The following is a 25567-nucleotide window of genomic DNA, read 5'->3' on the forward strand; positions in this document are numbered from 1 at the left end:
CACAAGGGGAACACACTGTTTGATTCAGGTGACCCTAACCTATCTATCTTCCGGGCTGGGTTGATATGCTGGGTTTGGGTCAGAGACTCCCTTTAACCGAGTGGGAAAGGCATTGGAGGCGGGAGCGAGAGAGCTTTGTCAGGATGGCCGAGTGGTCTAAGGCGCCAGACTCAAGAGTAACTTCTTCACCAAAGTTGGGTGTTCTGGTCTCCGAATGGAGGCGTGGGTTCAAATCCCACTTCTGACAGTTAGCTTTTGACCTTGGAAACTCTTACGTGGCTGTCGCTTGCCTTGAAACGTGACCTATCGTGCTAACCGAGTTTAGCAGCAGGTAAAAGAGGGCTCTCGACCTCTAGCATCCAGCCCGGCCGCGACCACGAAGGGACTCGAACCCTCAATCTTCTGATCCGAAGTCAGACGCCTTATCCATTAGGCCACGCGGTCTAGGGCAGCTTCCTTCCCGTCGAAATGAGGAGGCCACGCAATACGAAATCTTTTGCTTGAACCAAAGTCAATGGCAAAACACGTTTTCTTGTTTATGACAAATGAATAAATATATAACCATTCTCCATCTTCTTACAATAACCAATAGGTTTGACCTTTTCTAACATGTTGAAGAAGGAATACCCAGAATAGCTTAGAGGGAGTCTGCTCCCAGAACCCAGCATATCAATTCCAGCCAGGAAGCTAGATAGATTAGGGTGCCCTGAATCTTAGGGGGTGTTTTTGGTCTCTTGTGAATCGGTGCCTCCACTGCCGACATATCGCCGGTTTTGTCAATATGCAAAGGAGCTCTTTGGAGCAACGAGAGCTTTGCGGCTTACCTCTTTGGAGGAACGGCAACGCTCTCGTTGCTCCAAAGAGCTCCTTTGACTATTGACATAAACAGCCATATCTCCGCAACAGAGGCACCGCTTCACAAGGGGAACACACTGTTTGATTCAGGTGACCCTAACCTATCTATCTTCCGGGCTGGGTTGATATGCTGGGTTTGGGTCAGAGACTCCCTTTAACCGAGTGGGAAAGGCATTGGATGCGGGAGCGAGAGAGCTTTGTCAGGATGGCCGAGTGGTCTAAGGCGCCAGACTCAAGAGTAACTTCTTCACCAAAGTTGGGTGTTCTGGTCTCCGAATGGAGGCGTGGGTTCAAATCCCACTTCTGACAGTTAGCTTTTGACCTTGGAAACTCTTACGTGGCTGTCGCTTGCCTTGAAACGTGACCTATCGTGCTAACCGAGTTTAGCAGCAGGTAAAAGAGGGCTCTCGACCTCTAGCATCCAGCCCGGCCGCGACCACGAAGGGACTCGAACCCTCAATCTTCTGATCCGAAGTCAGACGCCTTATCCATTAGGCCACGCGGTCTAGGGCAGTTTCCTTCCCGTCGAAATGAGGAGGCCGCGCAATACGAAATCTTTTGCTTGAACCAAAGTCAATGGCAAAACACGTTTTCTTGTTTATGACAAATGAATAAATATATAACCATTCTCCATCTTCTTATGATAACCAATAGGTTTGACCTTTTCTAACATGTTGAAGAAGGAATACCCAGAATAGCTTAGAGGGAGTCTGCTCCCAGAACCCAGCATATCAATTCCAGCCAGGAAGCTAGATAGATTAGGGTGCCCTGAATCTTAGGGGGTGTTTTTGGTCTCTTGTGAATCGGTGCCTCCACTGCCGACATATCGCCGGTTTTGTCAATATGCAAAGGAGCTCTTTGGAGCAACGAGAGCTTTGCGGCTTACCTCTTTGGAGGAACGGCAACGCTCTCGTTGCTCCAAAGAGCTCCTTTGCCTATTGACATAAACAGCCATATCTCCGCAACAGAGGCACCGCTTCACAAGGGGAACACACTGTTTGATTCAGGTGACCCTAACCTATCTATCTTCCGGGCTGGGTTGATATGCTGGGTTTGGGTCAGAGACTCCCTTTAACCGAGTGGGAAAGGCATTGGAGGCGGGAGCGAGAGAGCTTTGTCAGGATGGCCGAGTGGTCTAAGGCGCCAGACTCAAGAGTAACTTCTTCACCAAAGTTGGGTGTTCTGGTCTCCGAATGGAGGCGTGGGTTCAAATCCCACTTCTGACAGTTAGCTTTTGACCTTGGAAACTCTTACGTGGCTGTCGCTTGCCTTGAAACGTGACCTATCGTGCTAACCGAGTTTAGCAGCAGGTAAAAGAGGGCTCTCGACCTCTAGCATCCAGCCCGGCCGCGACCACGAAGGGACTCGAACCCTCAATCTTCTGATCCGAAGTCAGATGCCTTATCCATTAGGCCACGCGGTCTAGGGCAGCTTCCTTCCCGTCGAAATGAGGAGGCCACGCAATACGAAATCTTTTGCTTGAACCAAAGTCAATGGCAAAACACGTTTTCTTGTTTATGACAAATGAATAAATATATAACCATTCTCCATCTTCTTACAATAACCAATAGGTTTGACCTTTTCTAACATGTTGAAGAAGGAATACCCAGAATAGCTTAGAGGGAGTCTGCTCCCAGAACCCAGCATATCAATTCCAGCCAGGAAGCTAGATAGATTAGGGTGCCCTGAATCTTAGGGGGTGTTTTTGGTCTCTTGTGAATCGGTGCCTCCACTGCCGACATATCGCCGGTTTTGTCAATATGCAAAGGAGCTCTTTGGAGCAACGAGAGCTTTGCGGCTTACCTCTTTGGAGGAACGGCAACGCTCTCGTTGCTCCAAAGAGCTCCTTTGACTATTGACATAAACAGCCATATCTCCGCAACAGAGGCACCGCTTCACAAGGGGAACACACTGTTTGATTCAGGTGACCCTAACCTATCTATCTTCCGGGCTGGGTTGATATGCTGGGTTTGGGTCAGAGACTCCCTTTAACCGAGTGGGAAAGGCATTGGATGAGGGAGCGAGAGAGCTTTGTCAGGATGGCCGAGTGGTCTAAGGCGCCAGACTCAAGAGTAACTTCTTCACCAAAGTTGGGTGTTCTGGTCTCCGAATGGAGGCGTGGGTTCAAATCCCACTTCTGACAGTTAGCTTTTGACCTTGGAAACTCTTACGTGGCTGTCGCTTGCCTTGAAACGTGACCTATCGTGCTAACCGAGTTTAGCAGCAGGTAAAAGAGGGCTCTCGACCTCTAGCATCCAGCCCGGCCGCGACCACGAAGGGACTCGAACCCTCAATCTTCTGATCCGAAGTCAGACGCCTTATCCATTAGGCCACGCGGTCTAGGGCAGTTTCCTTCCCGTCGAAATGAGGAGGCCGCGCAATACGAAATCTTTTGCTTGAACCAAAGTCAATGGCAAAACACGTTTTCTTGTTTATGACAAATGAATAAATATATAACCATTCTCCATCTTCTTACGATAACCAATAGGTTTGACCTTTTCTAACATGTTGAAGAAGGAATACCCAGAATAGCTTAGAGGGAGTCTGCTCCCAGAACCCAGCATATCAATTCCAGCCAGGAAGCTAGATAGATTAGGGTGCCCTGAATCTTAGGGGGTGTTTTTGGTCTCTTGTGAATCAGTGCCTCCACTGCCGACATATCGCCGGTTTTGTCAATATGCAAAGGAGCTCTTTGGAGCAACGAGAGCTTTGCGGCTTACCTCTTTGGAGGAACGGCAACGCTCTCGTTGCTCCAAAGAGCTCCTTTGCCTATTGACATAAACAGCCATATCTCCGCAACAGAGGCACCGCTTCACAAGGGGAACACACTGTTTGATTCAGGTGACCCTAACCTATCTATCTTCCGGGCTGGGTTGATATGCTGGGTTTGGGTCAGAGACTCCCTTTAACCGAGTGGGAAAGGCATTGGAGGCGGGAGCGAGAGAGCTTTGTCAGGATGGCCGAGTGGTCTAAGGCGCCAGACTCAAGAGTAACTTCTTCACCAAAGTTGGGTGTTCTGGTCTCCGAATGGAGGCGTGGGTTCAAATCCCACCTCTGACAGTTAGCTTTTGACCTTGGAAACTCTTACGTGGCTGTCGCTTGCCTTGAAACGTGACCTATCGTGCTAACCGAGTTTAGCAGCAGGTAAAAGAGGGCTCTCGACCTCTAGCATCCAGCCCGGCCGCGACCACGAAGGGACTCGAACCCTCAGTCTTCTGATCCGAAGTCAGACGCCTTATCCATTAGGCCACGCGGTCTAGGGCAGCTTCCTTCCCGTCGAAATGAGGAGGCCGCGCAATACGAAATCTTTTGCTTGAACCAAAGTCAATGGCAAAACACGTTTTCTTGTTTATGACAAATGAATAAATATATAACCATTCTTCATCTTCTTACGATAACCAATAGGTTTGACCTTTTCTAACATGTTGAAGAAGGAATACCCAGAATAGCTTAGAGGGAGTCTGCTCCCAGAACCCAGCATATCAATTCCAGCCAGGAAGCTAGATAGATTAGGGTGCCCTGAATCTTAGGGGGTGTTTTTGGTCTCTTGTGAATCGGTGCCTCCACTGCCGACATATCGCCGGTTTTGTCAATATGCAAAGGAGCTCTTTGGAGCAACGAGAGCTTTGCGGCTTACCTCTTTGGAGGAACGGCAACGCTCTCGTTGCTCCAAAGAGCTCCTTTGCCTATTGACATAAACAGCCATATCTCCGCAACAGAGGCACCGCTTCACAAGGGGAACACACTGTTTGATTCAGGTGACCCTAACCTATCTATCTTCCGGGCTGGGTTGATATGCTGGGTTTGGGTCAGAGACTCCCTTTAACCGAGTGGGAAAGGCATTGGAGGCAGGAGCGAGAGAGCTTTGTCAGGATGGCCGAGTGGTCTAAGGCGCCAGACTCAAGAGTAACTTCTTCACCAAAGTTGGGTGTTCTGGTCTCCGAATGGAGGCGTGGGTTCAAATCCCACTTCTGACAGTTAGCTTTTGACCTTGGAAACTCTTACGTGGCTGTCGCTTTCCTTGAAACGTGACCTATCGTGCTAACCGAGTTTAGCAGCAGGTAAAAGAGGGCTCTCGACCTCTAGCATCCAGCCCGGCCGCGACCACGAAGGGACTCGAACCCTCAATCTTCTGATCCGAAGTCAGACGCCTTATCCATTAGGCCACGCGGTCTAGGGCAGCTTCCTTCCCGTCGAAATGAGGAGGCCGCGCAATACGAAATCTTTTGCTTGAACCAAAGTCAATGGCAAAACACGTTTTCTTGTTTATGACAAATGAATAAATATATAACCATTCTCCATCTTCTTACGATAACCAATAGGTTTGACCTTTTCTAACATGTTGAAGAAGGAATACCCAGAATAGCTTAGAGGGAGTCTGCTCCCAGAACCCAGCATATCAATTCCAGCCAGGAAGCTAGATAGATTAGGGTGCCCTGAATCTTAGGGGGTGTTTTTGGTCTCTTGTGAATCGGTGCCTCCACTGCCGACATATCGCCGGTTTTGTCAATATGCAAAGGAGCTCTTTGGAGCAACGAGAGCTTTGCGGCTTACCTCTTTGGAGGAACGGCAACGCTCTCGTTGCTCCAAAGAGCTCCTTTGCCTATTGACATAAACAGCCATATCTCCGCAACAGAGGCACCGCTTCACAAGGGGAACACACTGTTTGATTCAGGTGACCCTAACCTATCTATCTTCCGGGCTGGGTTGATATGCTGGGTTTGGGTCAGAGACTCCCTTTAACCGAGTGGGAAAGGCATTGGAGGCGGGAGCGAGAGAGCTTTGTCAGGATGGCCGAGTGGTCTAAGGCGCCAGACTCAAGAGTAACTTCTTCACCAAAGTTGGGTGTTCTGGTCTCCGAATGGAGGCGTGGGTTCAAATCCCACTTCTGACAGTTAGCTTTTGACCTTGGAAACTCTTACGTGGCTGTCGCTTGCCTTGAAACGTGACCTATCGTGCTAACCGAGTTTAGCAGCAGGTAAAAGAGGGCTCTCGACCTCTAGCATCCAGCCCGGCCGCGACCACGAAGGGACTCGAACCCTCAATCTTCTGATCCAAAGTCAGACGCCTTATCCATTAGGCCACGCGGTCTAGGGCAGCTTCCTTCCCGTCGAAATGAGGAGGCCGCGCAATACGAAATCTTTTGCTTGAACCAAAGTCAATGGCAAAACACGTTTTCTTGTTTATGACAAATGAATAAATATATAACATTCTCCATCTTCTTACGATAACCAATAGGTTTGACCTTTTCTAACATGTTGAAGAAGGAATACCCAGAATAGCTTAGAGGGAGTCTGCTCCCAGAACCCAGCATATCAATTCCAGCCAGGAAGCTAGATAGATTAGGGTGCCCTGAATCTTAGGGGGTGTTTTTGGTCTCTTGTGAATCGGTGCCTCCACTGCCGACATATCGCCGGTTTTGTCAATATGCAAAGGAGCTCTTTGGAGCAACGAGAGCTTTGCGGCTTACCTCTTTGGAGGAACGGCAACGCTCTCGTTGCTCCAAAGAGCTCCTTTGCCTATTGACATAAACAGCCATATCTCCGCAACAGAGGCACCGCTTCACAAGGGGAACACACTGTTTGATTCAGGTGACCCTAACCTATCTATCTTCCGGGCTGGGTTGATATGCTGGGTTTGGGTCAGAGACTCCCTTTAACCGAGTGGGAAAGGCATTGGAGGCGGGAGCGAGAGAGCTTTGTCAGGATGGCCGAGTGGTCTAAGGCGCCAGACTCAAGAGTAACTTCTTCACCAAAGTTGGGTGTTCTGGTCTCCGAATGGAGGCGTGGGTTCAAATCCCACTTCTGACAGTTAGCTTTTGACCTTGGAAACTCTTACGTGGCTGTCGCTTGCCTTGAAACGTGACCTATCGTGCTAACCGAGTTTAGCAGCAGGTAAAAGAGGGCTCTCGACCTCTAGCATCCAGCCCGGCCGCGACCACGAAGGGACTCGAACCCTCAATCTTCTGATCCGAAGTCAGACGCCTTATCCATTAGGCCACGCGGTCTAGGGCAGCTTCCTTCCCGTCGAAATGAGGAGGCCGCGCAATACGAAATCTTTTGCTTGAACCAAAGTCAATGGCAAAACACGTTTTCTTGTTTATGACAAATGAATAAATATATAACCATTCTCCATCTTCTTACGATAACCAATAGGTTTGACCTTTTCTAACATGTTGAAGAAGGAATACCCAGAATAGCTTAGAGGGAGTCTGCTCCCAGAACCCAGCATATCAATTCCAGCCAGGAAGCTAGATAGATTAGGGTGCCCTGAATCTTAGGGGGTGTTTTTGGTCTCTTGTGAATCGGTGCCTCCACTGCCGACATATCGCCGGTTTTGTCAATATGCAAAGGAGCTCTTTGGAGCAACGAGAGCTTTGCGGCTTACCTCTTTGGAGGAACGGCAACGCTCTCGTTGCTCCAAAGAGCTCCTTTGCCTATTGACATAAACAGCCATATCTCCGCAACAGAGGCACCACTTCACAAGGGGAACACACTGTTTGATTCAGGTGACCCTAACCTATCTATCTTCCGGGCTGGGTTGATATGCTGGGTTTGGGTCAGAGACTCCCTTTAACCGAGTGGGAAAGGCATTGGAGGCGGGAGCGAGAGAGCTTTGTCAGGATGGCCGAGTGGTCTAAGGCGCCAGACTCAAGAGTAACTTCTTCACCAAAGTTGGGTGTTCTGGTCTCCGAATGGAGGCGTGGGTTCAAATCCCACTTCTGACAGTTAGCTTTTGACCTTGGAAACTCTTACGTGGCTGTCGCTTGCCTTGAAACGTGACCTATCGTGCTAACCGAGTTTAGCAGCAGGTAAAAGAGGGCTCTCGACCTCTAGCATCCAGCCCGGCCGCGACCACGAAGGGACTCGAACCCTCAATCTTCTGATCCGAAGTCAGACGCCTTATCCATTAGGCCACGCGGTCTAGGGCAGCTTCCTTCCCGTCGAAATGAGGAGGCCGCGCAATACGAAATCTTTTGCTTGAACCAAAGTCAATGGCAAAACACGTTTTCTTGTTTATGACAAATGAATAAATATATAACCATTCTCCATCTTCTTACGATAACCAATAGGTTTGACCTTTTCTAACATGTTGAAGAAGGAATACCCAGAATAGCTTAGAGGGAGTCTGCTCCCAGAACCCAGCATATCAATTCCAGCCAGGAAGCTAGATAGATTAGGGTGCCCTGAATCTTAGGGGGTGTTTTTGGTCTCTTGTGAATCGGTGCCTCCACTGCCGACATATCGCCGGTTTTGTCAATATGCAAAGGAGCTCTTTGGAGCAACGAGAGCTTTGCGGCTTACCTCTTTGGAGGAACGGCAACGCTCTCGTTGCTCCAAAGAGCTCCTTTGCCTATTGACATAAACAGCCATATCTCCGCAACAGAGGCACCGCTTCACAAGGGGAACACACTGTTTGATTCAGGTGACCCTAACCTATCTATCTTCCGGGCTGGGTTGATATGCTGGGTTTGGGTCAGAGACTCCCTTTAACCGAGTGGGAAAGGCATTGGAGGCGGGAGCGAGAGAGCTTTGTCAGGATGGCCGAGTGGTCTAAGGCGCCAGACTCAAGAGTAACTTCTTCACCAAAGTTGGGTGTTCTGGTCTCCGAATGGAGGCGTGGGTTCAAATCCCACTTCTGACAGTTAGCTTTTGACCTTGGAAACTCTTACGTGGCTGTCGCTTTCCTTGAAACGTGACCTACCGTGCTAACCGAGTTTAGCAGCAGGTAAAAGAGGGCTCTCGACCTCTAGCATCCAGCCCGGCCGCGACCACGAAGGGACTCGAACCCTCAATCTTCTGATCCGAAGTCAGACGCCTTATCCATTAGGCCACGCGGTCTAGGGCAGCTTCCTTCCCGTCGAAATGAGGAGGCCGCGCAATACGAAATCTTTTGCTTGAACCAAAGTCAATGGCAAAACACGTTTTCTTGTTTATGACAAATGAATAAATATATAACCATTCTCCATCTTCTTACGATAACCAATAGGTTTGACCTTTTCTAACATGTTGAAGAAGGAATACCCAGAATAGCTTAGAGGGAGTCTGATCCCAGAGCCCAGCATATCAATTCCAGCCAGGAAGCTAGATAGATTAGGGTGCCCTGAATCTTAGGGGGTGTTTTTGGTCTCTTGTGAATCGGTGCCTCCACTGCCGACATATCGCCGGTTTTGTCAATATGCAAAGGAGCTCTTTGGAGCAACGAGAGCTTTGCGGCTTACCTCTTTGGAGGAACGGCAACGCTCTCGTTGCTCCAAAGAGCTCCTTTGCCTATTGACATAAACAGCCATATCTCCGCAACAGAGGCACCGCTTCACAAGGGGAACACACTGTTTGATTCAGGTGACCCTAACCTATCTATCTTCCGGGCTGGGTTGATATGCTGGGTTTGGGTCAGAGACTCCCTTTAACCGAGTGGGAAAGGCATTGGAGGCAGGAGCGAGAGAGCTTTGTCAGGATGGCCGAGTGGTCTAAGGCGCCAGACTCAAGAGTAACTTCTTCACCAAAGTTGGGTGTTCTGGTCTCCGAATGGAGGCGTGGGTTCAAATCCCACTTCTGACAGTTAGCTTTTGACCTTGGAAACTCTTACGTGGCTGTCGCTTTCCTTGAAACGTGACCTATCGTGCTAACCGAGTTTAGCAGCAGGTAAAAGAGGGCTCTCGACCTCTAGCATCCAGCCCGGCCGCGACCACGAAGGGACTCGAACCCTCAATCTTCTGATCCGAAGTCAGACGCCTTATCCATTAGGCCACGCGGTCTAGGGCAGCTTCCTTCCCGTCGAAATGAGGAGGCCGCGCAATACGAAATCTTTTGCTTGAACCAAAGTCAATGGCAAAACACGTTTTCTTGTTTATGACAAATGAATAAATATATAACCATTCTCCATCTTCTTACGATAACCAATAGGTTTGACCTTTTCTAACATGTTGAAGAAGGAATACCCAGAATAGCTTAGAGGGAGTCTGCTCCCAGAACCCAGCATATCAATTCCAGCCAGGAAGCTAGATAGATTAGGGTGCCCTGAATCTTAGGGGGTGTTTTTGGTCTCTTGTGAATCGGTGCCTCCACTGTCAACATATCGCCGGTTTTGTCAATATGCAAAGGAGCTCTTTGGAGCAACGAGAGCTTTGCGGCTTACCTCTTTGGAGGAACGGCAACGCTCTCGTTGCTCCAAAGAGCTCCTTTGCCTATTGACATAAACAGCCATATCTCCGCAACAGAGGCACCGCTTCACAAGGGGAACACACTGTTTGATTCAGGTGACCCTAACCTATCTATCTTCCGGGCTGGGTTGATATGCTGGGTTTGGGTCAGAGACTCCCTTTAACCGAGTGGGAAAGGCATTGGAGGCGGGAGCGAGAGAGCTTTGTCAGGATGGCCGAGTGGTCTAAGGCGCCAGACTCAAGAGTAACTTCTTCACCAAAGTTGGGTGTTCTGGTCTCCGAATGGAGGCGTGGGTTCAAATCCCACTTCTGACAGTTAGCTTTTGACCTTGGAAACTCTTACGTGGCTGTCGCTTGCCTTGAAACGTGACCTATCGTGCTAACCGAGTTTAGCAGCAGGTAAAAGAGGGCTCTCGACCTCTAGCATCCAGCCCGGCCGCGACCACGAAGGGACTCGAACCCTCAATCTTCTGATCCAAAGTCAGACGCCTTATCCATTAGGCCACGCGGTCTAGGGCAGCTTCCTTCCCGTCGAAATGAGGAGGCCGCGCAATACGAAATCTTTTGCTTGAACCAAAGTCAATGGCAAAACACGTTTTCTTGTTTATGACAAATGAATAAATATATAACATTCTCCATCTTCTTACGATAACCAATAGGTTTGACCTTTTCTAACATGTTGAAGAAGGAATACCCAGAATAGCTTAGAGGGAGTCTGCTCCCAGAACCCAGCATATCAATTCCAGCCAGGAAGCTAGATAGATTAGGGTGCCCTGAATCTTAGGGGGTGTTTTTGGTCTCTTGTGAATCGGTGCCTCCACTGCCGACATATCGCCGGTTTTGTCAATATGCAAAGGAGCTCTTTGGAGCAACGAGAGCTTTGCGGCTTACCTCTTTGGAGGAACGGCAACGCTCTCGTTGCTCCAAAGAGCTCCTTTGCCTATTGACATAAACAGCCATATCTCCGCAACAGAGGCACCGCTTCACAAGGGGAACACACTGTTTGATTCAGGTGACCCTAACCTATCTATCTTCCGGGCTGGGTTGATATGCTGGGTTTGGGTCAGAGACTCCCTTTAACCGAGTGGGAAAGGCATTGGAGGCGGGAGCGAGAGAGCTTTGTCAGGATGGCCGAGTGGTCTAAGGCGCCAGACTCAAGAGTAACTTCTTCACCAAAGTTGGGTGTTCTGGTCTCCGAATGGAGGCGTGGGTTCAAATCCCACTTCTGACAGTTAGCTTTTGACCTTGGAAACTCTTACGTGGCTGTCGCTTGCCTTGAAACGTGACCTATCGTGCTAACCGAGTTTAGCAGCAGGTAAAAGAGGGCTCTCGACCTCTAGCATCCAGCCCGGCCGCGACCACGAAGGGACTCGAACCCTCAATCTTCTGATCCGAAGTCAGACGCCTTATCCATTAGGCCACGCGGTCTAGGGCAGCTTCCTTCCCGTCGAAATGAGGAGGCCGCGCAATACGAAATCTTTTGCTTGAACCAAAGTCAATGGCAAAACACGTTTTCTTGTTTATGACAAATGAATAAATATATAACCATTCTCCATCTTCTTACGATAACCAATAGGTTTGACCTTTTCTAACATGTTGAAGAAGGAATACCCAGAATAGCTTAGAGGGAGTCTGCTCCCAGAACCCAGCATATCAATTCCAGCCAGGAAGCTAGATAGATTAGGGTGCCCTGAATCTTAGGGGGTGTTTTTGGTCTCTTGTGAATCGGTGCCTCCACTGCCGACATATCGCCGGTTTTGTCAATATGCAAAGGAGCTCTTTGGAGCAACGAGAGCTTTGCGGCTTACCTCTTTGGAGGAACGGCAACGCTCTCGTTGCTCCAAAGAGCTCCTTTGCCTATTGACATAAACAGCCATATCTCCGCAACAGAGGCACCACTTCACAAGGGGAACACACTGTTTGATTCAGGTGACCCTAACCTATCTATCTTCCGGGCTGGGTTGATATGCTGGGTTTGGGTCAGAGACTCCCTTTAACCGAGTGGGAAAGGCATTGGAGGCGGGAGCGAGAGAGCTTTGTCAGGATGGCCGAGTGGTCTAAGGCGCCAGACTCAAGAGTAACTTCTTCACCAAAGTTGGGTGTTCTGGTCTCCGAATGGAGGCGTGGGTTCAAATCCCACTTCTGACAGTTAGCTTTTGACCTTGGAAACTCTTACGTGGCTGTCGCTTGCCTTGAAACGTGACCTATCGTGCTAACCGAGTTTAGCAGCAGGTAAAAGAGGGCTCTCGACCTCTAGCATCCAGCCCGGCCGCGACCACGAAGGGACTCGAACCCTCAATCTTCTGATCCGAAGTCAGACGCCTTATCCATTAGGCCACGCGGTCTAGGGCAGCTTCCTTCCCGTCGAAATGAGGAGGCCGCGCAATACGAAATCTTTTGCTTGAACCAAAGTCAATGGCAAAACACGTTTTCTTGTTTATGACAAATGAATAAATATATAACCATTCTCCATCTTCTTACGATAACCAATAGGTTTGACCTTTTCTAACATGTTGAAGAAGGAATACCCAGAATAGCTTAGAGGGAGTCTGCTCCCAGAACCCAGCATATCAATTCCAGCCAGGAAGCTAGATAGATTAGGGTGCCCTGAATCTTAGGGGGTGTTTTTGGTCTCTTGTGAATCGGTGCCTCCACTGCCGACATATCGCCGGTTTTGTCAATATGCAAAGGAGCTCTTTGGAGCAACGAGAGCTTTGCGGCTTACCTCTTTGGAGGAACGGCAACGCTCTCGTTGCTCCAAAGAGCTCCTTTGCCTATTGACATAAACAGCCATATCTCCGCAACAGAGGCACCGATTCACAAGGGGAACACACTGTTTGATTCAGGTGACCCTAACCTATCTATCTTCCGGGCTGGGTTGATATGCTGGGTTTGGGTCAGAGACTACCTTTAACCGAGTGGGAAAGGCATTGGAGGCGGGAGCGAGAGAGCTTTGTCAGGATGGCCGAGTGGTCTAAGGCGCCAGACTCAAGAGTAACTTCTTCACCAAAGTTGGGTGTTCTGGTCTCCGAATGGAGGCGTGGGTTCAAATCCCACTTCTGACAGTTAGCTTTTGACCTTGGAAACTCTTACGTGGCTGTCGCTTGCCTTGAAACGTGACCTATCGTGCTAACCGAGTTTAGCAGCAGGTAAAAGAGGGCTCTCGACCTCTAGCATCCAGCCCGGCCGCGACCACGAAGGGACTCGAACCCTCAATCTTCTGATCCGAAGTCAGACGCCTTATCCATTAGGCCACGCGGTCTAGGGCAGCTTCCTTCCCGTCGAAATGAGGAGGCCGCGCAATACGAAATCTTTTGCTTGAACCAAAGTCAATGGCAAAACACATTTTCTTGTTTATGACAAATGAATAAATATATAACCATTCTCCATCTTCTTACGATAACCAATAGGTTTGACCTTTTCTAACATGTTGAAGAAGGAATACCCAGAATAGCTTAGAGGGAGTCTGCTCCCAGAACCCAGCATATCAATTCCAGCCAGGAAGCTAGATAGATTAGGGTGCCCTGAATCTTAGGGGGTGTTTTTGGTCTCTTGTGAATCGGTGCCTCCACTGCCGACATATCGCCGGTTTTGTCAATATGCAAAGGAGCTCTTTGGAGCAACGAGAGCTTTGCGGCTTACCTCTTTGGAGGAACGGCAACGCTCTCGTTGCTCCAAAGAGCTCCTTTGCCTATTGACATAAACAGCCATATCTCCGCAACAGAGGCACCGCTTCACAAGGGGAACACACTGTTTGATTCAGGTGACCCTAACCTATCTATCTTCCGGGCTGGGTTGATATGCTGGGTTTGGGTCAGAGACTCCCTTTAACCGAGTGGGAAAGGCATTGGAGGCAGGAGCGAGAGAGCTTTGTCAGGATGGCCGAGTGGTCTAAGGCGCCAGACTCAAGAGTAACTTCTTCACCAAAGTTGGGTGTTCTGGTCTCCGAATGGAGGCGTGGGTTCAAATCCCACTTCTGACAGTTAGCTTTTGACCTTGGAAACTCTTACGTGGCTGTCGCTTTCCTTGAAACGTGACCTACCGTGCTAACCGAGTTTAGCAGCAGGTAAAAGAGGGCTCTCGACCTCTAGCATCCAGCCCGGCCGCGACCACGAAGGGACTCGAACCCTCAATCTTCTGATCCGAAGTCAGACGCCTTATCCATTAGGCCACGCGGTCTAGGGCAGCTTCCTTCCCGTCGAAATGAGGAGGCCGCGCAATACGAAATCTTTTGCTTGAACCAAAGTCAATGGCAAAACACGTTTTCTTGTTTATGACAAATGAATAAATATATAACCATTCTCCATCTTCTTACGATAACCAATAGGTTTGACCTTTTCTAACATGTTGAAGAAGGAATACCCAGAATAGCTTAGAGGGAGTCTGATCCCAGAGCCCAGCATATCAATTCCAGCCAGGAAGCTAGATAGATTAGGGTGCCCTGAATCTTAGGGGGTGTTTTTGGTCTCTTGTGAATCGGTGCCTCCACTGCCGACATATCGCCGGTTTTGTCAATATGCAAAGGAGCTCTTTGGAGCAACGAGAGCTTTGCGGCTTACCTCTTTGGAGGAACGGCAACGCTCTCGTTGCTCCAAAGAGCTCCTTTGCCTATTGACATAAACAGCCATATCTCCGCAACAGAGGCACCGCTTCACAAGGGGAACACACTGTTTGATTCAGGTGACCCTAACCTATCTATCTTCCGGGCTGGGTTGATATGCTGGGTTTGGGTCAGAGACTCCCTTTAACCGAGTGGGAAAGGCATTGGAGGCGGGAGTGAGAGAGCTTTGTCAGGATGGCCGAGTGGTCTAAGGCGCCAGACTCAAGAGTAACTTCTTCACCAAAGTTGGGTGTTCTGGTCTCCGAATGGAGGCGTGGGTTCAAATCCCACTTCTGACAGTTAGCTTTTGACCTTGGAAACTCTTACGTGGCTGTCGCTTGCCTTGAAACGTGACCTATCGTGCTAACCGAGTTTAGCAGCAGGTAAAAGAGGGCTCTCGACCTCTAGCATCCAGCCCGGCCGCGACCACGAAGGGACTCGAACCCTCAATCTTCTGATCCGAAGTCAGACGCCTTATCCATTAGGCCACGCGGTCTAGGGCAGCTTCCTTCCCGTCGAAATGAGGAGGCCGCGCAATACGAAATCTTTTGCTTGAACCAAAGTCAATGGCAAAACACGTTTTCTTGTTTATGACAAATGAATAAATATATAACCATTCTCCATCTTCTTACGATAACCAATAGGTTTGACCTTTTCTAACATGTTGAAGAAGGAATACCCAGAATAGCTTAGAGGGAGTCTGCTCCCAGAACCCAGCATATCAATTCCAGCCAGGAAGCTAGATAGATTAGGGTGCCCTGAATCTCAGGGGGTGTTTTTGGTCTCTTGTGAATCGGTGCCTCCACTGCCGACATATCGCCGGTTTTGTCAATATGCAAAGGAGCTCTTTGGAGCAACGAGAGCTTTGCGGCTTACCTCTTTGGAGGAACGGCAACGCTCTCGTTGCTCCAAAGAGCTCCTTTGCCTATTGACATAAACAGCCATATCTCCGCAACAGAGGCACCGCTTCACAAGGGGAACACACTGTTTGATTCAGGTGACCCTAACCTATCTATCTTCCGGGCTGGGTTGATATGCTGGGTTTGGGTCAGAGACTCCCTTTAACCGAGTGGGAAAGGCATTGGAGGCGGGAGCGAGAGAGCTTTATCAGTATGGCTGAGTGGTCTAAGGCGCCAGACTCAAGAGTAACTTCTTCACCAAAGTTGGGTGTTCTGGTCTCCGAATGGAGGCGTGGGTTCAAATCCCACTTCTGACAGTTAGCTTTTGACCTTGGAAACTCTTACGTGGCTGTCGCTTGCCTTGAAACGTGACCTATCGTGCTAACCGAGTTTAGCAGCAGGTAAAAGAGGGCTCTCGACCTCTAGCATCCAGCCCGGCCGCGACCACGAAGGGACTCGAACCCTCAATCTTCTGATCCAAAGTCAGACGCCTTATCCATTAGGCCACGCGGTCTAGGGCAGCTTCCTTCCCGTCGAAATGAGGAGGCCGCGCAATACGAAATCTTTTGCTTGAACCAAAGTCAATGGCAAAACACGTTTTCTTGTTTATGACAAATGAATAAATATATAACCATTCTCCATCTTCTTACAATAACCAATAGGTTTGACCTTTTCTAACATGTTGAAGAAGGAATACCCAGAATAGCTTAGAGGGAGTCTGCTCCCAGAACCCAGCATATCAATTCCAGCCAGGAAGCTAGATAGATTAGGGTGCCCTGAATCTTAGGGGGTGTTTTTGGTCTCTTGTGAATCGGTGCCTCCACTGCCGACATATCGCCGGTTTTGTCAATATGCAAAGGAGCTCTTTGGAGCAACGAGAGCTTTGCGGCTTACCTCTTTGGAGGAACGGCAACGCTCTCGTTGCTCCAAAGAGCTCCTTTGCCTATTGACATAAACAGCCATATCTCCGCAACAGAGGCACCGCTTCACAAGGGGAACACACTGTTTGATTCAGGTGACCCTAACCTATCTATCTTCCGGGCTGGGTTGATATGCTGGGTTTGGGTCAGAGACTCCCTTTAACCGAGTGGGAAAGGCATTGGAGGCGGGAGCGAGAGAGCTTTGTCAGGATGGCCGAGTGGTCTAAGGCGCCAGACTCAAGAGTAACTTCTTCACCAAAGTTGGGTGTTCTGGTCTCCGAATGGAGGCGTGGGTTCAAATCCCACTTCTGACAGTTAGCTTTTGACCTTGGAAACTCTTACGTGGCTGTCGCTTTCCTTCAAACGTGACTTATCGTGCTAACCGAGTTTAGCAGCAGGTAAAAGAGGGCTCTCGACCTCTAGCATCCAGCACGGCCGCGACCACGAAGGGACTCGAACCCTCAATCTTCTGATCCGAAGTCAGACGCCTTATCCATTAGGCCACGCGGTCTAGGGCAGCTTCCTTCCCGTCGAAATGAGGAGGCCGCGCAATACGAAATCTTTTGCTTGAACCAAAGTCAATGGCAAAACACGTTTTCTTGTTTATGACAAATGAATAAATATATAACCATTCTCCATCTTCTTACGATAACCAATAGGTTTGACCTTTTCTAACATGTTGAAGAAGGAATACCCAGAATAGCTTAGAGGGAGTCTGCTCCCAGAACCCAGCATATCAATTCCAGCCAGGAAGCTAGATAGATTAGGGTGCCCTGAATCTTAGGGGGTGTTTTTGGTCTCTTGTGAATCGGTGCCTCCACTGCCGACATATCGCCGGTTTTGTCAATATGCAAAGGAGCTCTTTGGAGCAACGAGAGCTTTGCGGCTTACCTCTTTGGAGGAACGGCAACGCTCTCGTTGCTCCAAAGAGCTCCTTTGCCTATTGACATAAACAGCCATATCTCCGCAACAGAGGCACCGATTCACAAGGGGAACACACTGTTTGATTCAGGTGACCCTAACCTATCTATCTTCCGGGCTGGGTTGATATGCTGGGTTTGGGTCAGAGACTCCCTTTAACCGAGTGGGAAAGGCATTGCAGGCGGGAGCGAGAGAGCTTTGTCAGGATGGCCGAGTGGTCTAAGGCGCCAGACTCAAGAGTAACTTCTTCACCAAAGTTGGGTGTTCTGGTCTCCGAATGGAGGCGTGGGTTCAAATCCCACTTCTGACAGTTAGCTTTTGACCTTGGAAACTCTTACGTGGCTGTCGCTTGCCTTGAAACGTGACCTATCGTGCTAACCGAGTTTAGCAGCAGGTAAAAGAGGGCTCTCGACCTCTAGCATCCAGCCCGGCCGCGACCACGAAGGGACTCGAACCCTCAATCTTCTGATCCGAAGTCAGACGCCTTATCCATTAGGCCACGCGGTCTAGGGCAGCTTCCTTCCCGTCGAAATGAGGAGGCCGCGCAATACGAAATCTTTTGCTTGAACCAAAGTCAATGGCAAAACACGTTTTCTTGTTTATGACAAATGAATAAATATATAACCATTCTCCATCTTCTTACGATAACCAATAGGTTTGACCTTTTCTAACATGTTGAAGAAGGAATACCCAGAATAGCTTAGAGGGAGTCTGCTCCCAGAACCCAGCATATCAATTCCAGCCAGGAAGCTAGATAGATTAGGGTGCCCTGAATCTTAGGGGGTGTTTTTGGTCTCTTGTGAATCGGTGCCTCCACTGCCGACATATCGCCGGTTTTGTCAATATGCAAAGGAGCTCTTTGGAGCAACGAGAGCTTTGCGGCTTACCTCTTTGGAGGAACGGCAACGCTCTCGTTGCTCCAAAGAGCTCCTTTGCCTATTGACATAAACAGCCATATCTCCGCAACAGAGGCACCGCTTCACAAGGGGAACACACTGTTTGATTCAGGTGACCCTAACCTATCTATCTTCCGGGCTGGGTTGATATGCTGGGTTTGGGTCAGAGACTCCCTTTAACCGAGTGGGAAAGGCATTGGAGGCAGGAGCGAGAGAGCTTTGTCAGGATGGCCGAGTGGTCTAAGGCGCCAGACTCAAGAGTAACTTCTTCACCAAAGTTGGGTGTTCTGGTCTCCGAATGGAGGCGTGGGTTCAAATCCCACTTCTGACAGTTAGCTTTTGACCTTGGAAACTCTTACGTGGCTGTCGCTTTCCTTGAAACGTGACCTATCGTGCTAACCGAGTTTAGCAGCAGGTAAAAGAGGGCTCTCGACCTCTAGCATCCAGCCCGGCCGCGACCACGAAGGGACTCGAACCCTCAATCTTCTGATCCGAAGTCAGACGCCTTATCCATTAGGCCACGCGGTCTAGGGCAGCTTCCTTCCCGTCGAAATGAGGAGGCCGCGCAATACGAAATCTTTTGCTTGAACCAAAGTCAATGGCAAAACACGTTTTCTTGTTTATGACAAATGAATAAATATATAACCATTCTCCATCTTCTTACGATAACCAATAGGTTTGACCTTTTCTAACATGTTGAAGAAGGAATACCCAGAATAGCTTAGAGGGAGTCTGCTCCCAGAACCCAGCATATCAATTCCAGCCAGGAAGCTAGATAGATTAGGGTGCCCTGAATCTTAGGGGGTGTTTTTGGTCTCTTGTGAATCGGTGCCTCCACTGCCGACATATCGCCGGTTTTGTCAATATGCAAAGGAGCTCTTTGGAGCAACGAGAGCTTTGCGGCTTACCTCTTTGGAGGAACGGCAACGCTCTCGTTGCTCCAAAGAGCTCCTTTGCCTATTGACATAAACAGCCATATCTCCGCAACAGAGGCACCGATTCACAAGGGGAACACACTGTTTGATTCAGGTGACCCTAACCTATCTATCTTCCGGGCTGGGTTGATATGCTGGGTTTGGGTCAGAGACTCCCTTTAACCGAGTGGGAAAGGCATTGGAGGCGGGAGCGAGAGAGCTTTGTCAGGATGGCCGAGTGGTCTAAGGCGCCAGACTCAAGAGTAACTTCTTCACCAAAGTTGGGTGTTCTGGTCTCCGAATGGAGGCGTGGGTTCAAATCCCACTTCTGACAGTTAGCTTTTGACCTTGGAAACTCTTACGTGGCTGTCGCTTGCCTTGAAACGTGACCTATCGTGCTAACCGAGTTTAGCAGCAGGTAAAAGAGGGCTCTCGACCTCTAGCATCCAGCCCGGCCGCGACCACGAAGGGACTCGAACCCTCAATCTTCTGATCCGAAGTCAGACGCCTTATCCATTAGGCCACGCGGTCTAGAGCAGCTTCCTTCCCGTCGAAATGAGGAGGCCGCGCAATACGAAATCTTTTGCTTGAACCAAAGTCAATGGCAAAACACGTTTTCTTGTTTATGACAAATGAATAAATATATAACCATTCTCCATCTTCTTACGATAACCAATAGGTTTGACCTTTTCTAACATGTTGAAGAAGGAATACCCAGAATAGCTTAGAGGGAGTCTGCTCCCAGAACCCAGCATATCAATTCCAGCCAGGAAGCTAGATAGATTAGGGTGCCCTGAATCTTAGGGGGTGTTTTTGGTCTCTTGTGAATCGGTGCCTCCACTGCCGACATATCGCCGGTTTTGTCAATATGCAAAGGAGCTCTTTGGAGCAACGAGAGCTTTGCGGCTTACCTCTTTGGAGGAACGGCAACGCTCTCGTTGCTCCAAAGAGCTCCTTTGCCTATTGACATAAACAGCCATATCTCGGCAACAGAGGCACCGCTTCACAAGGGGAACACACTGTTTGATTCAGGTGACCCTAACCTATCTATCTTCCGGGCTGGGTTGATATGCTGGGTTTGGGTCAGAGACTCCCTTTAACCGAGTGGGAAAGGCATTGGAGGCGGGAGCGAGAGAGCTTTGTCAGGATGGCCGAGTGGTCTAAGGCGCCAGACTCAAGAGTAACTTCTTCACCAAAGTTGGGTGTTCTGGTCTCCGAATGGAGGCGTGGGTTCAAATCCCACTTCTGACAGTTAGCTTTTGACCTTGGAAACTCTTACGTGGCTGTCGCTTGCCTTGAAACGTGACCTATCGTGCTAACCGAGTTTAGCAGCAGGTAAAAGAGGGCTCTCGACCTCTAGCATCCAGCCCGGCCGCGACCACGAAGGGACTCGAACCCTCAATCTTCTGATCCGAAGTCAGACGCCTTATCCATTAGGCCACGCGGTCTAGGGCAGCTTCCTTCCCGTCGAAATGAGGAGGCCGCGCAATACGAAATCTTTTGCTTGAACCAAAGTCAATGGCAAAACACGTTTTCTTGTTTATGACAAATGAATAAATATATAACCATTCTCCATCTTCTTACGATAACCAATAGGTTTGACCTTTTCTAACATGTTGAAGAAGGAATACCCAGAATAGCTTAGAGGGAGTCTGCTCCCAGAACCCAGCATATCAATTCCAGCCAGGAAGCTAGATAGATTAGGGTGCCCTGAATCTTAGGGGGTGTTTTTGGTCTCTTGTGAATCGGTGCCTCCACTGCCGACATATCGCCGGTTTTGTCAATATGCAAAGGAGCTCTTTGGAGCAACGAGAGCTTTGCGGCTTACCTCTTTGGAGGAACGGCAACGCTCTCGTTGCTCCAAAGAGCTCCTTTGACTATTGACATAAACAGCCATATCTCCGCAACAGAGGCACCGCTTCACAAGGGGAACACACTGTTTGATTCAGGTGACCCTAACCTATCTATCTTCCGGGCTGGGTTGATATGCTGGGTTTGGGTCAGAGACTCCCTTTAACCGAGTAGGAAAGGCATTGGAGGCGGGAGCGAGAGAGCTTTGTCAGGATGGCCGAGTGGTCTAAGGCGCCAGACTCAAGAGTAACTTCTTCACCAAAGTTGGGTGTTCTGGTCTCCGAATGGAGGCGTGGGTTCAAATCCCACTTCTGACAGTTAGCTTTTGACCTTGGAAACTCTTACGTGGCTGTCGCTTGCCTTGAAACGTGACCTATCGTGCTAACCGAGTTTAGCAGCAGGTAAAAGAGGGCTCTCGACCTCTAGCATCCAGCCCGGCCGCGACCACGAAGGGACTCGAACCCTCAATCTTCTGATCCGAAGTCAGCCGCCTTATCCATTAGGCCACGCGGTCTAGGGCAGCTTCCTTCCCGTCGAAATGAGGAGGCCGCGCAATACGAAATCTTTTGCTTGAACCAAAGTCAATGGCAAAACACGTTTTCTTGTTTATGACAAATGAATAAATATATAACCATTCTCCATCTTCTTACGATAACCAATAGGTTTGACCTTTTCTAACATGTTGAAGAAGGAATACCCAGAATAGCTTAGAGGGAGTCTGCTCCCAGAACCCAGCATATCAATTCCAGCCAGGAAGCTAGATAGATTAGGGTGCCCTGAATCTTAGGGGGTGTTTTTGGTCTCTTGTGAATCGGTGCCTCCACTGCCGACATATCGCCGGTTTTGTCAATATGCAAAGGAGCTCTTTGGAGCAACGAGAGCTTTGCGGCTTACCTCTTTGGAGGAACGGCAACGCTCTCGTTGCTCCAAAGAGCTCCTTTGCCTATTGACATAAACAGCCATATCTCCGCAACAGAGGCACCGCTTCACAAGGGGAACACACTGTTTGATTCAGGTGACCCTAACCTATCTATCTTCCGGGCTGGGTTGATATGCTGGGTTTGGGTCAGAGACTCCCTTTAACCGAGTGGGAAAGGCATTGGAGGCGGGAGCGAGAGAGCTTTGTCAGGATGGCCGAGTGGTCTAAGGCGCCAGACTCAAGAGTAACTTCTTCACCAAAGTTGGGTGTTCTGGTCTCCGAATGGAGGCGTGGGTTCAAATCCCACTTCTGACAGTTAGCTTTTGACCTTGGAAACTCTTACGTGGCTGTCGCTTGCCTTGAAACGTGACCTATCGTGCTAACCGAGTTTAGCAGCAGGTAAAAGAGGGCTCTCGACCTCTAGCATCCAGCCCGGCCGCGACCACGAAGGGACTCGAACCCTCAATCTTCTGATCCGAAGTCAGACGCCTTATCCATTAGGCCACGCGGTCTAGGGAAGCTTCCTTCCCGTCGAAATGAGGAGGCCGCGCAATACGAAATCTTTTGCTTGAACCAAAGTCAATGGCAAAACACGTTTTCTTGTTTATGACAAATGAATAAATATATAACCATTCTCCATCTTCTTACGATAACCAATAGGTTTGACCTTTTCTAACATGTTGAAGAAGGAATACCCAGAATAGCTTAAAGGGAGTCTGCTCCCAGAACCCAGCATATCAATTCCAGCCAGGAAGCTAGATAGATTAGGGTGCCCTGAATCTTAGGGGGTGTTTTTGGTCTCTTGTGAATCGGTGCCTCCACTGCCGACATATCGCCGGTTTTGTCAATATGCAAAGGAGCTCTTTGGAGCAACGAGAGCTTTGCGGCTTACCTCTTTGGAGGAACGGCAACGCTCTCGTTGCTCCACAGACCTCCTTTGCCTATTGACATAAACAGCCATATCTCCGCAACAGAGGCACCGATTCACAAGGGGAACACACTGTTTGATTCAGGTGACCCTAACCTATCTATCTTCCGGGCTGGGTTGATATGCTGGGTTTGGGTCAGAGACTCCCTTTAACCGAGTGGGAAAGGCATTGGAGGCGGGAGCGAGAGAGCTTTGTCAGGATGGCCGAGTGGTCTAAGGCGCCAGACTCAAGAGTAACTTCTTCACCAAAGTTGGGTGTTCTGGTCTCCGAATGGAGGCGTGGGTTCAAATCCCACTTCTGACAGTTAGCTTTTGACCTTGGAAACTCTTACGTGGCTGTCGCTTGCCTTGAAACGTGACCTATCGTGCTAACCGAGTTTAGCAGCAGGTAAAAGAGGGCTCTCGACCTCTAGCATCCAGCCCGGCCGCGACCACAAAGGGACTCGAACCCTCAATCTTCTGATCCGAAGTCAGACGCCTTATCCATTAGGCCACGCGGTCTAGGGCAGCTTCCTTCCCGTCGAAATGAGGAGGCCGCGCAATACGAAATCTTTTGCTTGAACCAAAGTCAATGGCAAAACACGTTTTCTTGTTTATGACAAATGAATAAATATATAACCATTCTCCATCTTCTTACGATAACCAATAGGTTTGACCTTTTCTAACATGTTGAAGAAGGAATACCCAGAATAGCTTAGAGGGAGTCTGCTCCCAGAACCCAGCATATCAATTCCAGCCAGGAAGCTAGATAGATTAGGGTGCCCTGAATCTTAGGGGGTGTTTTTGGTCTCTTGTGAATCGGTGCCTCCACTGCCGACATATCGCCGGTTTTGTCAATATGCAAAGGAGCTCTTTGGAGCAACGAGAGCTTTGCGGCTTACCTCTTTGGAGGAACGGCAACGCTCTCGTTGCTCCAAAGAGCTCCTTTGCCTATTGACATAAACAGCCATATCTCCGCAACAGAGGCACCGCTTCACAAGGGGAACACACTGTTTGATTCAGGTGACCCTAACCTATCTATCTTCCGGGCTGGGTTGATATGCTGGGTTTGGGTCAGAGACTCCCTTTAACCGAGTGGGAAAGGCATTGGAGGCGGGAGCGAGAGAGCTTTGTCAGGATGGCCGAGTGGTCTAAGGCGCCAGACTCAAGAGTAACTTCTTCACCAAAGTTGGGTGTTCTGGTCTCCGAATGGAGGCGTGGGTTCAAATCCCACTTCTGACAGTTAGCTTTTGACCTTGGAAACTCTTACGTGGCTGTCGCTTGCCTTGAAACGTGACCTATCGTGCTAACCGAGTTTAGCAGCAGGTAAAAGAGGGCTCTCGACCTCTAGCATCCAGCCCGGCCGCGACCACGAAGGGACTCGAACCCTCAATCTTCTGATCCGAAGTCAGCCGCCTTATCCATTAGGCCACGCGGTCTAGGGCAGCTTCCTTCCCGTCGAAATGAGGAGGCCGCGCAATACGAAATCTTTTGCTTGAACCAAAGTCAATGGCAAAACACGTTTTCTTGTTTATGACAAATGAATAAATATATAACCATTCTCCATCTTCTTACGATAACCAATAGGTTTGACCTTTTCTAACATGTTGAAGAAGGAATACCCAGAATAGCTTAGAGGGAGTCTGCTCCCAGAACCCAGCATATCAATTCCAGCCAGGAAGCTAGATAGATTAGGGTGCCCTGAATCTTAGGGGGTGTTTTTGGTCTCTTGTGAATCGGTGCCTCCACTGCCGACATATCGCCGGTTTTGTCAATATGCAAAGGAGCTCTTTGGAGCAACGAGAGCTTTGCGGCTTACCTCTTTGGAGGAACGGCAACGCTCTCGTTGCTCCAAAGAGCTCCTTTGCCTATTGACATAAACAGCCATATCTCCGCAACAGAGGCACCGATTCACAAGGGGAACACACTGTTTGATTCAGGTGACCCTAACCTATCTATCTTCCGGGCTGGGTTGATATGCTGGGTTTGGGTCAGAGACTCCCTTTAACCGAGTGGGAAAGGCATTGGAGGCGGGAGCGAGAGAGCTTTGTCAGGATGGCCGAGTGGTCTAAGGCGCCAGACTCAAGAGTAACTTCTTCACCAAAGTTGGGTGTTCTGGTCTCCGAATGGAGGCGTGGGTTCAAATCCCACTTCTGACAGTTAGCTTTTGACCTTGGAAACTCTTACGTGGCTGTCGCTTGCCTTGAAACGTGACCTATCGTGCTAACCGAGTTTAGCAGCAGGTAAAAGAGGGCTCTCGACCTCTAGCATCCAGCCCGGCCGCGACCACGAAGGGACTCGAACCCTCAATCTTCTGATCCGAAGTCAGACGCCTTATCCATTAGGCCACGCGGTCTAGGGAAGCTTCCTTCCCGTCGAAATGAGGAGGCCGCGCAATACGAAATCTTTTGCTTGAACCAAAGTCAATGGCAAAACACGTTTTCTTGTTTATGACAAATGAATAAATATATAACCATTCTCCATCTTCTTACGATAACCAATAGGTTTGACCTTTTCTAACATGTTGAAGAAGGAATACCCAGAATAGCTTAGAGGGAGTCTGCTCCCAGAACCCAGCATATCAATTCCAGCCAGGAAGCTAGATAGATTAGGGTGCCCTGAATCTTAGGGGGTGTTTTTGGTCTCTTGTGAATCGGTGCCTCCACTGCCGACATATCGCCGGTTTTGTCAATATGCAAAGGAGCTCTTTGGAGCAACGAGA

General features: G+C 49.3%; 56 non-coding genes across 56 annotated transcripts; 28 read left to right on the forward strand and 28 right to left on the reverse strand.

Annotated features, from left to right (window-relative positions):
* Nucleotides 1-137: 137 nt before the first annotated feature.
* TRNAL-CAA (transfer RNA leucine (anticodon CAA)) lies at nt 138-247 on the forward strand. Its single transcript has 2 exons — nt 138-175; nt 202-247. It is a non-coding gene; the product is annotated as a tRNA-Leu (tRNA).
* Nucleotides 248-371: 124 nt separating this feature from the next.
* TRNAR-UCG (transfer RNA arginine (anticodon UCG)) lies at nt 372-444 on the reverse strand. The gene has a single exon. It is a non-coding gene; the product is annotated as a tRNA-Arg (tRNA).
* A 610-nt stretch (nt 445-1054) lies between these two features.
* TRNAL-CAA (transfer RNA leucine (anticodon CAA)) lies at nt 1055-1164 on the forward strand. Its single transcript has 2 exons — nt 1055-1092; nt 1119-1164. It is a non-coding gene; the product is annotated as a tRNA-Leu (tRNA).
* A 124-nt stretch (nt 1165-1288) lies between these two features.
* Nucleotides 1289-1361, reverse strand: TRNAR-UCG (transfer RNA arginine (anticodon UCG)). The gene has a single exon. It is a non-coding gene; the product is annotated as a tRNA-Arg (tRNA).
* A 610-nt stretch (nt 1362-1971) lies between these two features.
* TRNAL-CAA (transfer RNA leucine (anticodon CAA)) lies at nt 1972-2081 on the forward strand. Its single transcript has 2 exons — nt 1972-2009; nt 2036-2081. It is a non-coding gene; the product is annotated as a tRNA-Leu (tRNA).
* Nucleotides 2082-2205: 124 nt separating this feature from the next.
* Nucleotides 2206-2278, reverse strand: TRNAR-UCG (transfer RNA arginine (anticodon UCG)). Its single transcript has one exon. It is a non-coding gene; the product is annotated as a tRNA-Arg (tRNA).
* A 610-nt stretch (nt 2279-2888) lies between these two features.
* TRNAL-CAA (transfer RNA leucine (anticodon CAA)) lies at nt 2889-2998 on the forward strand. The gene is made up of 2 exons: nt 2889-2926; nt 2953-2998. It is a non-coding gene; the product is annotated as a tRNA-Leu (tRNA).
* A 124-nt stretch (nt 2999-3122) lies between these two features.
* Nucleotides 3123-3195, reverse strand: TRNAR-UCG (transfer RNA arginine (anticodon UCG)). Its single transcript has one exon. It is a non-coding gene; the product is annotated as a tRNA-Arg (tRNA).
* Nucleotides 3196-3805: 610 nt separating this feature from the next.
* On the forward strand, nt 3806-3915 carry TRNAL-CAA (transfer RNA leucine (anticodon CAA)). The gene is made up of 2 exons: nt 3806-3843; nt 3870-3915. It is a non-coding gene; the product is annotated as a tRNA-Leu (tRNA).
* Nucleotides 3916-4039: 124 nt separating this feature from the next.
* On the reverse strand, nt 4040-4112 carry TRNAR-UCG (transfer RNA arginine (anticodon UCG)). The gene has a single exon. It is a non-coding gene; the product is annotated as a tRNA-Arg (tRNA).
* Nucleotides 4113-4722: 610 nt separating this feature from the next.
* TRNAL-CAA (transfer RNA leucine (anticodon CAA)) lies at nt 4723-4832 on the forward strand. The gene is made up of 2 exons: nt 4723-4760; nt 4787-4832. It is a non-coding gene; the product is annotated as a tRNA-Leu (tRNA).
* Nucleotides 4833-4956: 124 nt separating this feature from the next.
* TRNAR-UCG (transfer RNA arginine (anticodon UCG)) lies at nt 4957-5029 on the reverse strand. Its single transcript has one exon. It is a non-coding gene; the product is annotated as a tRNA-Arg (tRNA).
* Nucleotides 5030-5639: 610 nt separating this feature from the next.
* TRNAL-CAA (transfer RNA leucine (anticodon CAA)) lies at nt 5640-5749 on the forward strand. The gene is made up of 2 exons: nt 5640-5677; nt 5704-5749. It is a non-coding gene; the product is annotated as a tRNA-Leu (tRNA).
* A 124-nt stretch (nt 5750-5873) lies between these two features.
* Nucleotides 5874-5946, reverse strand: TRNAQ-UUG (transfer RNA glutamine (anticodon UUG)). The gene has a single exon. It is a non-coding gene; the product is annotated as a tRNA-Gln (tRNA).
* A 609-nt stretch (nt 5947-6555) lies between these two features.
* TRNAL-CAA (transfer RNA leucine (anticodon CAA)) lies at nt 6556-6665 on the forward strand. Its single transcript has 2 exons — nt 6556-6593; nt 6620-6665. It is a non-coding gene; the product is annotated as a tRNA-Leu (tRNA).
* A 124-nt stretch (nt 6666-6789) lies between these two features.
* Nucleotides 6790-6862, reverse strand: TRNAR-UCG (transfer RNA arginine (anticodon UCG)). Its single transcript has one exon. It is a non-coding gene; the product is annotated as a tRNA-Arg (tRNA).
* A 610-nt stretch (nt 6863-7472) lies between these two features.
* TRNAL-CAA (transfer RNA leucine (anticodon CAA)) lies at nt 7473-7582 on the forward strand. The gene is made up of 2 exons: nt 7473-7510; nt 7537-7582. It is a non-coding gene; the product is annotated as a tRNA-Leu (tRNA).
* Nucleotides 7583-7706: 124 nt separating this feature from the next.
* Nucleotides 7707-7779, reverse strand: TRNAR-UCG (transfer RNA arginine (anticodon UCG)). The gene has a single exon. It is a non-coding gene; the product is annotated as a tRNA-Arg (tRNA).
* Nucleotides 7780-8389: 610 nt separating this feature from the next.
* On the forward strand, nt 8390-8499 carry TRNAL-CAA (transfer RNA leucine (anticodon CAA)). Its single transcript has 2 exons — nt 8390-8427; nt 8454-8499. It is a non-coding gene; the product is annotated as a tRNA-Leu (tRNA).
* A 124-nt stretch (nt 8500-8623) lies between these two features.
* TRNAR-UCG (transfer RNA arginine (anticodon UCG)) lies at nt 8624-8696 on the reverse strand. The gene has a single exon. It is a non-coding gene; the product is annotated as a tRNA-Arg (tRNA).
* Nucleotides 8697-9306: 610 nt separating this feature from the next.
* Nucleotides 9307-9416, forward strand: TRNAL-CAA (transfer RNA leucine (anticodon CAA)). Its single transcript has 2 exons — nt 9307-9344; nt 9371-9416. It is a non-coding gene; the product is annotated as a tRNA-Leu (tRNA).
* Nucleotides 9417-9540: 124 nt separating this feature from the next.
* Nucleotides 9541-9613, reverse strand: TRNAR-UCG (transfer RNA arginine (anticodon UCG)). Its single transcript has one exon. It is a non-coding gene; the product is annotated as a tRNA-Arg (tRNA).
* A 610-nt stretch (nt 9614-10223) lies between these two features.
* On the forward strand, nt 10224-10333 carry TRNAL-CAA (transfer RNA leucine (anticodon CAA)). Its single transcript has 2 exons — nt 10224-10261; nt 10288-10333. It is a non-coding gene; the product is annotated as a tRNA-Leu (tRNA).
* Nucleotides 10334-10457: 124 nt separating this feature from the next.
* TRNAQ-UUG (transfer RNA glutamine (anticodon UUG)) lies at nt 10458-10530 on the reverse strand. Its single transcript has one exon. It is a non-coding gene; the product is annotated as a tRNA-Gln (tRNA).
* Nucleotides 10531-11139: 609 nt separating this feature from the next.
* TRNAL-CAA (transfer RNA leucine (anticodon CAA)) lies at nt 11140-11249 on the forward strand. The gene is made up of 2 exons: nt 11140-11177; nt 11204-11249. It is a non-coding gene; the product is annotated as a tRNA-Leu (tRNA).
* A 124-nt stretch (nt 11250-11373) lies between these two features.
* TRNAR-UCG (transfer RNA arginine (anticodon UCG)) lies at nt 11374-11446 on the reverse strand. Its single transcript has one exon. It is a non-coding gene; the product is annotated as a tRNA-Arg (tRNA).
* Nucleotides 11447-12056: 610 nt separating this feature from the next.
* Nucleotides 12057-12166, forward strand: TRNAL-CAA (transfer RNA leucine (anticodon CAA)). Its single transcript has 2 exons — nt 12057-12094; nt 12121-12166. It is a non-coding gene; the product is annotated as a tRNA-Leu (tRNA).
* Nucleotides 12167-12290: 124 nt separating this feature from the next.
* Nucleotides 12291-12363, reverse strand: TRNAR-UCG (transfer RNA arginine (anticodon UCG)). The gene has a single exon. It is a non-coding gene; the product is annotated as a tRNA-Arg (tRNA).
* Nucleotides 12364-12973: 610 nt separating this feature from the next.
* TRNAL-CAA (transfer RNA leucine (anticodon CAA)) lies at nt 12974-13083 on the forward strand. Its single transcript has 2 exons — nt 12974-13011; nt 13038-13083. It is a non-coding gene; the product is annotated as a tRNA-Leu (tRNA).
* Nucleotides 13084-13207: 124 nt separating this feature from the next.
* Nucleotides 13208-13280, reverse strand: TRNAR-UCG (transfer RNA arginine (anticodon UCG)). Its single transcript has one exon. It is a non-coding gene; the product is annotated as a tRNA-Arg (tRNA).
* A 610-nt stretch (nt 13281-13890) lies between these two features.
* On the forward strand, nt 13891-14000 carry TRNAL-CAA (transfer RNA leucine (anticodon CAA)). Its single transcript has 2 exons — nt 13891-13928; nt 13955-14000. It is a non-coding gene; the product is annotated as a tRNA-Leu (tRNA).
* A 124-nt stretch (nt 14001-14124) lies between these two features.
* TRNAR-UCG (transfer RNA arginine (anticodon UCG)) lies at nt 14125-14197 on the reverse strand. The gene has a single exon. It is a non-coding gene; the product is annotated as a tRNA-Arg (tRNA).
* A 610-nt stretch (nt 14198-14807) lies between these two features.
* TRNAL-CAA (transfer RNA leucine (anticodon CAA)) lies at nt 14808-14917 on the forward strand. The gene is made up of 2 exons: nt 14808-14845; nt 14872-14917. It is a non-coding gene; the product is annotated as a tRNA-Leu (tRNA).
* A 124-nt stretch (nt 14918-15041) lies between these two features.
* TRNAR-UCG (transfer RNA arginine (anticodon UCG)) lies at nt 15042-15114 on the reverse strand. The gene has a single exon. It is a non-coding gene; the product is annotated as a tRNA-Arg (tRNA).
* A 610-nt stretch (nt 15115-15724) lies between these two features.
* On the forward strand, nt 15725-15834 carry TRNAL-CAA (transfer RNA leucine (anticodon CAA)). The gene is made up of 2 exons: nt 15725-15762; nt 15789-15834. It is a non-coding gene; the product is annotated as a tRNA-Leu (tRNA).
* Nucleotides 15835-15958: 124 nt separating this feature from the next.
* Nucleotides 15959-16031, reverse strand: TRNAQ-UUG (transfer RNA glutamine (anticodon UUG)). The gene has a single exon. It is a non-coding gene; the product is annotated as a tRNA-Gln (tRNA).
* Nucleotides 16032-16641: 610 nt separating this feature from the next.
* On the forward strand, nt 16642-16751 carry TRNAL-CAA (transfer RNA leucine (anticodon CAA)). Its single transcript has 2 exons — nt 16642-16679; nt 16706-16751. It is a non-coding gene; the product is annotated as a tRNA-Leu (tRNA).
* Nucleotides 16752-16875: 124 nt separating this feature from the next.
* Nucleotides 16876-16948, reverse strand: TRNAR-UCG (transfer RNA arginine (anticodon UCG)). The gene has a single exon. It is a non-coding gene; the product is annotated as a tRNA-Arg (tRNA).
* A 610-nt stretch (nt 16949-17558) lies between these two features.
* TRNAL-CAA (transfer RNA leucine (anticodon CAA)) lies at nt 17559-17668 on the forward strand. Its single transcript has 2 exons — nt 17559-17596; nt 17623-17668. It is a non-coding gene; the product is annotated as a tRNA-Leu (tRNA).
* A 124-nt stretch (nt 17669-17792) lies between these two features.
* On the reverse strand, nt 17793-17865 carry TRNAR-UCG (transfer RNA arginine (anticodon UCG)). The gene has a single exon. It is a non-coding gene; the product is annotated as a tRNA-Arg (tRNA).
* A 610-nt stretch (nt 17866-18475) lies between these two features.
* TRNAL-CAA (transfer RNA leucine (anticodon CAA)) lies at nt 18476-18585 on the forward strand. Its single transcript has 2 exons — nt 18476-18513; nt 18540-18585. It is a non-coding gene; the product is annotated as a tRNA-Leu (tRNA).
* Nucleotides 18586-18709: 124 nt separating this feature from the next.
* On the reverse strand, nt 18710-18782 carry TRNAR-UCG (transfer RNA arginine (anticodon UCG)). The gene has a single exon. It is a non-coding gene; the product is annotated as a tRNA-Arg (tRNA).
* A 610-nt stretch (nt 18783-19392) lies between these two features.
* On the forward strand, nt 19393-19502 carry TRNAL-CAA (transfer RNA leucine (anticodon CAA)). Its single transcript has 2 exons — nt 19393-19430; nt 19457-19502. It is a non-coding gene; the product is annotated as a tRNA-Leu (tRNA).
* Nucleotides 19503-19626: 124 nt separating this feature from the next.
* TRNAR-UCG (transfer RNA arginine (anticodon UCG)) lies at nt 19627-19699 on the reverse strand. The gene has a single exon. It is a non-coding gene; the product is annotated as a tRNA-Arg (tRNA).
* A 610-nt stretch (nt 19700-20309) lies between these two features.
* Nucleotides 20310-20419, forward strand: TRNAL-CAA (transfer RNA leucine (anticodon CAA)). The gene is made up of 2 exons: nt 20310-20347; nt 20374-20419. It is a non-coding gene; the product is annotated as a tRNA-Leu (tRNA).
* A 124-nt stretch (nt 20420-20543) lies between these two features.
* TRNAR-UCG (transfer RNA arginine (anticodon UCG)) lies at nt 20544-20616 on the reverse strand. The gene has a single exon. It is a non-coding gene; the product is annotated as a tRNA-Arg (tRNA).
* A 610-nt stretch (nt 20617-21226) lies between these two features.
* On the forward strand, nt 21227-21336 carry TRNAL-CAA (transfer RNA leucine (anticodon CAA)). Its single transcript has 2 exons — nt 21227-21264; nt 21291-21336. It is a non-coding gene; the product is annotated as a tRNA-Leu (tRNA).
* A 124-nt stretch (nt 21337-21460) lies between these two features.
* On the reverse strand, nt 21461-21533 carry TRNAR-UCG (transfer RNA arginine (anticodon UCG)). Its single transcript has one exon. It is a non-coding gene; the product is annotated as a tRNA-Arg (tRNA).
* A 610-nt stretch (nt 21534-22143) lies between these two features.
* Nucleotides 22144-22253, forward strand: TRNAL-CAA (transfer RNA leucine (anticodon CAA)). Its single transcript has 2 exons — nt 22144-22181; nt 22208-22253. It is a non-coding gene; the product is annotated as a tRNA-Leu (tRNA).
* A 124-nt stretch (nt 22254-22377) lies between these two features.
* On the reverse strand, nt 22378-22450 carry TRNAR-UCG (transfer RNA arginine (anticodon UCG)). The gene has a single exon. It is a non-coding gene; the product is annotated as a tRNA-Arg (tRNA).
* A 610-nt stretch (nt 22451-23060) lies between these two features.
* TRNAL-CAA (transfer RNA leucine (anticodon CAA)) lies at nt 23061-23170 on the forward strand. Its single transcript has 2 exons — nt 23061-23098; nt 23125-23170. It is a non-coding gene; the product is annotated as a tRNA-Leu (tRNA).
* Nucleotides 23171-23294: 124 nt separating this feature from the next.
* Nucleotides 23295-23367, reverse strand: TRNAR-UCG (transfer RNA arginine (anticodon UCG)). Its single transcript has one exon. It is a non-coding gene; the product is annotated as a tRNA-Arg (tRNA).
* A 610-nt stretch (nt 23368-23977) lies between these two features.
* On the forward strand, nt 23978-24087 carry TRNAL-CAA (transfer RNA leucine (anticodon CAA)). Its single transcript has 2 exons — nt 23978-24015; nt 24042-24087. It is a non-coding gene; the product is annotated as a tRNA-Leu (tRNA).
* Nucleotides 24088-24211: 124 nt separating this feature from the next.
* TRNAR-UCG (transfer RNA arginine (anticodon UCG)) lies at nt 24212-24284 on the reverse strand. Its single transcript has one exon. It is a non-coding gene; the product is annotated as a tRNA-Arg (tRNA).
* A 610-nt stretch (nt 24285-24894) lies between these two features.
* Nucleotides 24895-25004, forward strand: TRNAL-CAA (transfer RNA leucine (anticodon CAA)). The gene is made up of 2 exons: nt 24895-24932; nt 24959-25004. It is a non-coding gene; the product is annotated as a tRNA-Leu (tRNA).
* Nucleotides 25005-25128: 124 nt separating this feature from the next.
* On the reverse strand, nt 25129-25201 carry TRNAR-UCG (transfer RNA arginine (anticodon UCG)). The gene has a single exon. It is a non-coding gene; the product is annotated as a tRNA-Arg (tRNA).
* Between the last annotated feature and the right edge of the window lie 366 nt (nt 25202-25567).

The sequence above is a fragment of the Leptodactylus fuscus genome, chromosome 11 (assembly GCF_031893055.1).
Source record: "Leptodactylus fuscus isolate aLepFus1 chromosome 11, aLepFus1.hap2, whole genome shotgun sequence".
Taxonomy (NCBI): Eukaryota; Metazoa; Chordata; class Amphibia; order Anura; family Leptodactylidae; genus Leptodactylus; species Leptodactylus fuscus.